Source organism: Grammomys surdaster, unplaced genomic scaffold (assembly GCF_004785775.1).
Source record: "Grammomys surdaster isolate TR1022 unplaced genomic scaffold, NIH_TR_1.0 126153, whole genome shotgun sequence".
NCBI lineage: Eukaryota > Metazoa > Chordata > Mammalia > Rodentia > Muridae > Grammomys > Grammomys surdaster.
The window spans coordinates 1604147-1614414 of NW_021620961.1; the positions used below are offsets into that span (position 1 = coordinate 1604147).

At 38.8% G+C, this 10268-nt stretch overlaps 1 pseudogene; it reads left to right on the forward strand.

Annotated features, from left to right (window-relative positions):
• Positions 1 to 8424: 8424 nt before the first annotated feature.
• Positions 8425 to 9530, forward strand: LOC114612271 (annotated as a pseudogene).
• Positions 9531 to 10268: the final 738 nt, after the last annotated feature.

Below are 10268 nucleotides of genomic sequence, written 5' to 3' on the forward strand. Positions count from 1 at the left end.
TGTGTGTGTGTGTGTGTGTGTGTGTGATAAACATCTTCTGATGGACACTTTCCCCATTGAATCAGGGGAAAAAACATAAAACAACAAATTCTTTAACAGTAACCAAACCATGTTTTACAAAATTCCAGAAATGCTGGTTCTGTTTAGAATGGGTCTTCCTAATTGTAACAGCATAGTCTACATAAACCCTCACAAGCATGTCCCATAAGATCACACATGTGACCACTTGATTCCAAGATGCTAATGCAGTTTGAAGGGAGATTATGAATTAAACATTTAGGAGTGGAACCTTTTGTGAGGAGATAATTGTCAAGAAATTTTAACCCACTAATATGACTTTTCTGTCAAAGGATCACATCAAAACATCTAGGTTTATATGATCCAGCCAGAATGCATACATGTCCTGGATTAAAGTATGCTTTTGTTGGAATATAGACATGCCATTAGTATTCAACTTTAATCCCTAACAATGAAGGTAAGGTTAGCTTTTAAAAGGAAGCAGCCATGGAACAGAAGCTAGGGGAAAGAGCATCCAGAGACCACCCCACCGTCTCATCTCATCTGCAGACACAAGGCCCCCACACTGTTTCTGATGCTAAGAGACACTTGCTGAGAGGAGCCTGATATGGCTGTTCCCTGAGAGGTTCTACCAGCAACTAACCAATACAGACACAGACACAGATGCTCAAATTGGACTGAGCCTGGGGATCCCAACAGAACAGCTTGTGGAGGACTGAAGGATCTGAAGGGGATTATAACCCAATAATAAGAACACTATTGGCTGGATCACTCAGAGCTCCCATGGACTAAACCACTAACCAAAGAGTACATATGGAGGGAGTCAGGACTTCAGATACATATGTAGCAGATGATGGTCTTATCAGACTTCAATGGGAGGGGAGGGAAGCTTGTTGCCCCAGCTTGGGGGGGATGCTAGAGGGATAGGGCAGGAGTGGGTGAGTGGCTGGAGGAGCACCCTCATGGAGGTAGAGGGGAGGGAGAGAGGGGGAATGGGACCAGAGATTTGTGTGGGGGAGTGGCTAGGAAGGAGGATTTCATTTAAATTGTGTACAAATGAGCTGATTAATTTTTTTTTAAAAAGATTTCTTTTTGAGAGGCAGACAAAGTCATCAAATCATAGAAAGGTTTGACAGATATGGCCAACTCCCAGGAAAGACTGAAAGACTAGTTACTTAAGACAACAGTACAGAGGGAGAGAGAGAGAGATGGGAGGCAGTTTTACAGAGACAAGTTGCAAGCATGAGCCAGAGAATCTGAAGGTCCAGAAGATTAGAACAGATAGCCAAAATTAGTTTGAAAAAAAAAAAAAAGCAGAGCAATTCAGTCAAAGGCTGAAAGGAGGCAGATTGAATCAGTCAGCTTGTAGAGAAGTTTGGGCTAGAAAAGCAGCTGACTTAGAGCAGCCAGCCAGAGTTCAGAAAGAGCTAGAAATGGGGAGTTTATTCAGAAGTAAGTCTCTGAGATGACAATTACATCTGTTAAATAAAAGTTGCTTTTTCAGACAAGTCATTGAGGGGGTGTTGAGTATTTATAATGTCATCTACTTTTTGTTCTTTACTGTTTCACATGTGTGAATGAAAATGTGATCATCCTTCTTTCTGACCCTGGTGCTACGTTCACTCAGATTGTTGCTGGACCTTACTTGCTATGATCAGCTTCATCAGTCTGGAACTATAGGCCAAATAAATCCTTTGTATCCTAAGTTCTTTTTGTGAAATTATTTTTATCACACTAGAAGAAAATAACCAATACTATTAAATAATTTTAGCAGTTTCATAAGTGTTTGTTTCACAGAAGCCTAGAATGGGGAGGAAAATGAAAATACACATTGTCTAGTGATGTGAAAGTAGATATAATTGATATTACTCCTGGCATAAGGATGTGACATGACACATAATATAGTACATATGAACATTACTGGCTCATAACAATGAAACTATAATCCTTGAAATTATTTTTCTCAATACATGAGAAATATAATTAAAATGTAAATGAATCCTAAACTTATTAAATGTCCAGTGCATTAAATTTTGACCTAGAGTACATTTTAAATTAATTGTCAGTATATATTGGGAAACCTCACTTTTCTCACTTATATTATGAAATAAAAATATTGATAGCAAAGTTTCTCTAAAACTTAGAAAATGTCAATTTTTTTTTAGTTTACCATAGTTTAGCTTAATGCTTTCACCGTATGCTGTTAGACAAATGATAAGCTTAAAGTAAAAAATCACTTTGAAAATTTGTGAATTTGTACGTTTATATGTGGCTATTTGCACAAGTGCCTGTGTAGGACAGAGGCGGGACACAGATCCCCTGAAGGTACAGTTGCAGACAGTTGTGTTCCACAAGAATGAGTCCTGGAGACTGAATTTGGGTCTTTTGGAAGAGCTATAAGCAGTCTTAATTGATAACCCATCTCTCTCAACCTTAGAGCATAGGTTGATATTTGAATTTTGATTTTATTCCTGGTTAATGATGTGATATAGCATAAACATTATGCATTATGTAATTCATGCAAAATGTAATCATATATTTTCTATGATTTTCTGATGTGCAACATACAACATGCTAACAAATGTCCATTTATATAGAACAAATACTACCTTTCAGATACTTAAAGAATTAAACATGGTATAGTTTCTTTTTCAAAACACCATTAAAAGTGACTCTTATCAGGTAATTGTCAGCTTCATTGGTATTTTTCACATTTTTTGGCTCATTTTGCAGGGTACATATTTGTAACAGTCTTCTTATCTAAGAGACTTTAGTGTTTATCTCCTCTTCTGTCAGTTATTGGTTTTGACTCCACTTTGTTATTTGATTTTACGTAACCAAAGCCTATAGCAGTTTGTTGTATGAAAATGGTCTATAAATATTTATTCAGTGGGTAGAAGAATAAATAAATCAAGATGATCAGCAGCATATCTATAGCCTATACATAACATATGGCCATCATATTTCTCTTCTTAAATCTTTAGCCATATTCACTCATAACCAAATGTTTTTATGTCAGCATTTATCCTGAATGTACCCCTTCCCTTTGGGGAAACTTGATGCATTGACTTCCTTTGTGCATCACTCATATGACCCAGTGCTATGTTTTTACTTGTCAGTTCTTTGACACTTTAAGTGTGTCCCTATAGCCAGGTGGTATGTATGCTGATTTATTTGTAACCTGTGTCTTTATTTTTGACATTTACTCATGTATCATCGTATATATTTTTCGATTTTCTTGGACTATTTTAGGTTGCAGTAAAGATTTAAAGCACATAACAGAACACAGATTAGTATTTCTATTTGTCTAATAATCTTCTTCCACTTCAGCATTTCATTTTAATAATGCATCGAAATAATGATGAATTATTTGATTAAGCTGTTATTAGAAGTGTTCAGATTACTAGGTAAAACTCAGCTCAGCTGTCCAGCTTCTGGCTATTGTAAATAAGGCTGCTATGAACACAGTGGAACATATGTCCTTGTTATATGTTAGAGCAAGGACCCAGATGTCCTTCAACAGAGGAATGGATATAAAAAATGTGGTACATTTACACAATGGAGTATTACTCAGCTATTAAAGACAATGAATTCGAGAAATTCTTAGGAAAATGGATAGAACTAGAAGATATCATCCTGAGTGAGGTAACCCAATCACAAAAGAACACACATTGTATTCAATCACTAATTATTGGATATTAGCCAGGAAGTTTGAAATACCCAAGATTCAACTCACAGACCACATGAAGCTCATGAAGAAGGAAGACCAAGTTGGGGCACTTCGGTCCTTCTTAGATAAAGTAAAAAAATGCTCAAGGTAGCAAACATAGAGACAAAGTGTGGGACAGAAACTGAAGGAGGGGCCGGCTGGAGACCATTCCACCTGGGTATCCATCCCATGTGCAGTCACCAAAGGTAGATGGTGATGTGGATGTCAGGAAGTGCATGCTGACAGGAGCCAGATATAGCTGTCTCCTTAGAGGTCTGCCAGAGTCTAACATATTGAGAGGCAGATGCCCACAGCTAATCACTGAACTAATCAAGGGGTTCCCAAAGGAGGAGTTAGAGTGAAGACTGTAGGAGATGAAAGGGTTTGTGACCCCATGAGGAGAGCAACAATATCAACCAACCAGAGCTCCCAGGGTCTAAACCATCAGCCTGGGAACACATAGGGAGGGACCCATGGCTCCAGCTGTATATGTAAGGGGTCATGTATAGGTGGGAGAGGGGATCCTTGGTCCCATGAAGGCTTGATGCTGTGTGCCTGTGTGTGTGTGTGTGTGTGTGTGTGTGTATGTGTGTGAATTTGAGGATGAGGAGGTGGGAGTGGGTAGGTAGGTAGGGGCACATCCGCAGATAAGCAGGAGGAGGGGTGGTGGGATAGGGGGTTCCTGTGAGGGGGTGGGGGAATGGGGTAAGGGGATAACATCTGAAATGTAAATAGAATATCAAAAAAACCCTCAGCTCAGCTAATTAAAATATTGTAAATCATGTGGGCTCATCCCTCCTTCCATAATTAATTCTCAAAAGCCTACCTTATGCCCACCAATCTGAGAAACATAGAATTCAATCCGTTCAATGTTATAATTTTTAATACTGTCAATAAATTAATAAATCCTACACATGAAAAATAACTTGCTCTGTAATTTGACTGTCACTTTTGGTTTATTGTAAAATACACCATGCCAAAATAAATTGGTGACTTGATAGTATAATTTTGAATGTTGCATTTTTATTTATTATTAATATGTGTCTTTTTTTATAAGAAGACATTGTGAAGAGGAATCATGCCAGACAAAGAGTAGAAAACAGAGGACAATTTGTGAGTTGTTCTCTAATTCAATTATGTAGGTCCCAGAACATGTATGTCCCAGAATGGCTTCCTTCTTTAGGTGTATCTTTAGCCACAGAATGAAACAAAAGAAAATTATATGAAGTAATTATTTAGATATAGATTTAGAAAAAAATGAAAAAAATTGGTATCTCTGGTACTGTGTTTTGAAATGTTTTCTATTTACCTGTAGAAAGTATGTTTATTGTAAACTTGTCAAAGATCTGTGGGTAAGTTACATTGTATATTTGTCCTGATATAAGAACAGTTGAGTGGCACACTGTTCCCTGAGCCACATTGTTTGGCTCTGGGCTTGCTTTTTGGTCCAGAGGAGCCTTGCAGTCCCTTGCCAGACACTGTGCCCTCCTTCCCAAGCCTTGAGCAGGCCAGAAAGACCTTGTTTACAATAGAGCTATTGTAATAGGACCTAGGTGGAGTCATCCACCTAGGCTGCACATGTAACTTCCTAGAGGAACTTAGAAGAATAGACTGCCTGCTGAATTTGCCTTTCGACATAATCCAGCTGGAATAAAGGATGGGCTTGGTGGGACTTTCAGTGTGTGTGTGTGTGTGTGTGTGTGTGATATATATGCTAGTGCTAAATATTGTAACTTTTAACCTTGATCAGAAAACTTACTTTTTGTTCCATATTTTTCTCGCTCCTCTGTCTCTTTTTATTTCCAGTCTTTCTTTCAGGTGAACTCAATTTGTCTGTGGCCGCTGGTGGCTACAGGACATAAAGACTGTCCAAACTCCCCATGGAAATCTTTGGGGGCCCCAACACTAACCATCTTGGAACCCTGCCTTACCATCCATCCCAGAAGGATCTGCTGGCCATTCTAGTTGGTCTGCCTGGGACACCCTGGAGAATCAGATCCACTAGCCAAGGTTCTGAGTTGGACACAGCCTGCAGAGTGGATGCTGCCTGAGGCATAGCCAGTAATCAGTATGATGATACCCATTGTCTTGTCCACAGCTCCCCCCAAATTCTTTAGAAGTCTTGCTGCCATTAGTATCATCTACCCAACACCAGGAAATATCAGATTCCTAAAGGACAAAATATGAACACAAACAACAAGACCCAGGGAAATATGACACAACCAGAGCCCAGCTATCATACTAAAACAAACCCTGGATATCCTAATAAAACTGAAGCACAAGAAGAAGATTTCAAATCCAGTCTTATAAAGATGAGAGAGACCTTTAAACTGGACATTAATAAATCCCTTAAGGAAATGCAAAACAATATATTCAAACAGGTAGAGACATTAAAAGAGAAAGCAAATAAACATAAAGTAATACTGAAAAATAAAATCAAGCACCTGAAGGATATGAATAAAACTTCCCAAGACCTGAAAAAGGAAATAGAAGAAATAAAGAAAACACAAACTGAAGCAGTTCTGGAGATGGAAAACCTAGGAAAGGGAACAGGAACAACAGACATAAGCATCACCAACAGAATACAGAGAGAATCTCAGGTGTTTAAGGTTTCATAGAAGAAATCATAATACCAGTCAGTGCAAAACATGAAAAGATCATGACCTGAAACATTCAGGAAATTTGGGACAGTATGAAAAGACCACATATAAAGATAGCAGGAATAAAAGAAGAGGAGGAGAAGACAGAGGACGAGAAGGAGGAAAAAGAGAAAGATTCCCACTTCAAAGGCCCAGAAATCATCTTCAACAAAATCATAAAAGAAAATTTCCCTTACTCAAAGAAAGAGATGCCAATAAAAATACAAGAAGCTTACAGAACACCAAATAGATTGAACCTCCTGCCACATCCAATCAAAACAAACAAACTAAATTTACAAAACAAACAAAGAATTTTAAAACTAGCAAGGGGAAAGGCCAAGGAACACATAAAGGTAGACCTGTTAGAATTACCTGATTTCTCATCTGAGACTTTAAAAGCTAGAACAACCTGGGTAGAGGCTTACAGACCCTAAAACAACAGATGTCAGACCAGACTACTAAATCCAGCAAAACTTTCAATCACCATACATGGAGAAACCAAGATATTTCATGAAAAAAAAAACTTAAACAATATCTTTCTACTAACCCAGCCCTACAAATGATACTAGAACTCTAACTCAATGAGGCTAACTATATCAAGCAAACACAAGAAATACAAAATTTCACATCATTAAAACCAATAAAAAATAAACTTGCACACACATACACACATATACAGACACACACATATATACACATATACTCTACCACCAATATCAAAATAAAAGGAAGTAACAATCATTGACCATTAATATCTCTAAAAATCAATGGACTCAATTTCCCAATAAAAAGTCACACACTAACATAATGGATGAGTAAACAGAATCCATCATTCTGTTATATATAAGAAACACATCTCAGAAACAAAGATAATCATTATCTTAGTGTAAAGGCCTGGAAAAGAGTGTTCTAAGCAAAAGGACCCAAGAAGAAATGTGGTGTAGACATTCTAATATCTAATAAAATAGATTGTCAACCAAAAGTAATCAAAAAGAGACAGGGAAGAACACTTCATACTCATCAAAGGAAAAATCCACCAAGAGGACATCTTAGTTCTGAATATCTATGCCCCAAATGCAAGGGCATAGACATATGTATGAGAAACACTACTAAAGTTAAATCACATATCAAACTCTACACATTCATAGTGAAAGACATCAACACCCCACTCTCACCAATGGACAGGTCATGGAGACAGAAACTAAACCCAGAAAAAAAAAGGAAAAAAAGGAACTAACAGAGATTTTGATTCAAATGCACCTAACAGGTATCTGTGGAACATCTCATCCAAACAAAAAAGTATATACCTTCTTCTCAGCACCTCACAGAATCTCCTCCAAAATCTACAATAAAATCAGTCACAAAGCAAACCTCAACAGATATAAGATTGAAATACCTCCATACATCTTATCAGATCACCATGAATTGAAACTATACTTCAACGAGGTAGCAAGAGAAAGCCTACATGCTCATGGAACTGAACAAGTCTCTACTAAATAATAACCAGGTCAGGGAAAAATAAGGAAAGAAATTCAACACTCTTGGAAATTCAATGAAAATGAGTGCACAATATACCCAAACTTATGGGACACTATGAAAGCAGTACTAAGTGGAAAGCTCCTAGCACTAAGTGCACTCATAAAGAAATTTGAGAATTCTCATACTAAGAAGCTAAAAGCACATCTGAAGGCACAGAAAATAATGAAGCAAACACCCAGGAGTAGTAGACGAAAGGAAATAATCAAACACATGGCTAAATCAATCAGATATAAAGAGAACAATACAAAGGATCAATGAAACCAAGAGCTGGTCCTTTGAGAAAATCAAGATAGACAAACCCTTAGCCAAACTAAATAAAAGGAAGAGAGAAAGTACCAAAAATGAAAAGGGAGACATAACAACAGACACTGAGGTAATTCAAAGAATTCAAAAGCCTGTACTTCAGAAAGCTGGAAAATATAAATGAAACAGATAATTTTCTAGGAAGATATTAATTACTAAAACTAAATCAAGATTAGGTAAACTGGCTCTTGCTTCCTATCTTCACCAGCTGCAACCATGTCAACCTCTGCAGTCTTCATTCTGGATGTCAAGGGCAAGCCTCTGATTAGCCGAAACTACAAAGGTGATATGCTCATGACAGAGATTGACCACTTCATGCCATGCTTATGCAGCGTGAGGAGGAGGGTGTGCTGGCCTCAATGCTGAGCCAAGACCGAGTACACTTCTTTGGATCAAACACAGTAACCTCTACATGGTGGCCATCACACCGAAGAACACCAACGCCTCTCTGGTGTACTCCTTTTTGTACAAGACTGTGGAGTACTCTAAGGAGCTGGGGGAAGAGACATGCAAGACAACTTCGTCATTGTGTATGAGTTGCTGGGCAAGCTCATGGACTTCGGCTTTCTGAAGACCACGGACAGCAAGGTTCTGCAGGAGTATATCACACAACAGGACAACAAGCTGGAGACCAGCATGTCACTCACGGTCGCCAGTGTTGTGTCCTGGTGCTCTGAGGGCATCAAATACAAAAAGATCGAGGTCTTCACTGATGTCAAAGAGTTTGTTAATCTTCTGGTCAATGCTTATGGGAGCGTCTTGCTCAGTGAGATTGTGAGCACCATCAAGCTCAAGGTATTTCTGTCTGGGATGCCAGAGCTGCGGCTGGGCCTCAGTGGCTGAGTATTCTTTGAGCTTATTGGCCTCAACAATAGACTCCAGTTCCAGTCTATGGAGTCATTGAGAAATTATCCCACAGTGGAGTGGAGATTATGGTGAAGGTCAAGAGTCAGTTTAAGAAGCAGTCGGTGGTCAATGACATGAAAATCTCTGTGCCCTTACCTAGTGCAGATTCTCTATGCTTCAAGACCAGTGTAGGCAGTGCCAAGTATGTGCCTGAGAAGAATGTTGTCATCTGGCTCATCAAGTCCTTCCCTAGGGGCAAGAAATACTTGATGTGTGCCCATTTTGGCCTCCCCAGTATGGAAACTGAGGAGGTAGAAGGCCATCCTTGCATCGGGGTCAAGTTTGAGATTCCATACTTTACTCTTTCTGGCATCCAGGTAAGTTACATGAAGATCATTGAGGAAAGTGGGTACCAGGCCCTGCCCTGGGTCCGATACATCACCCAGAGTGGTAATTATCAACTGTGTACAAGTTAGAAGGGAGAAGTGGGGCTTCAATCTCTCCAGATGCCAGCCACAGACTTTGCTCTTCGTGTGAGTGTGTGTTTTTGTGTGTGTGTGTGTTCATGCACATACATGCACATGCAGGATTAGGGCACTGATGTAACACATCCTTGCTGCCTACACTTAACCTCCTTTACCTCTCTCAGCACTCTGGGCTGCTTTGTCTGTGTGCTTTGCCCTTGGAGCTGCCCCACTCTGATTTTATATGAAGATATATAAGAGGACCTGAACCGCGCTACCCCTTCCACCATGAGTACCTTCTTGCAGTGAACTGCCTTGGGAAGATCTAGGGCCCACCTTTTATAGTCGCTGAGCTGAGGCTGCTGGTCCTTCATCTGGGTTTAAGGGTGTCATTAAAATGAGTCTAACAGAAAAAACAAACAAACAAACAAACAAACAAAGATTAAGTAAACTATCTGAATTAAAAGTCCTCAAAAAGAAATCCCTAAGGCAGAGAGTTTTAATGAGGAATTCTATCAGAGGAGGACCCGTATTTGGTAAAGTAGCTGTATTCCCCTGTTAGAACCTCCAAAAACAATACTCCTCACACTATTTCATAAAATAGAATCAGAAGGAATACTGGCAAACTCATTCTAAGAAGAGACACAGTCTTCCTGATGTCTAAACTATACAAGGAATCAACAAGGAAAGAAAAATTCAGAACAATTTCCTTCATGAACATTAATATGCACTCAATGAAATGCTTTTAAA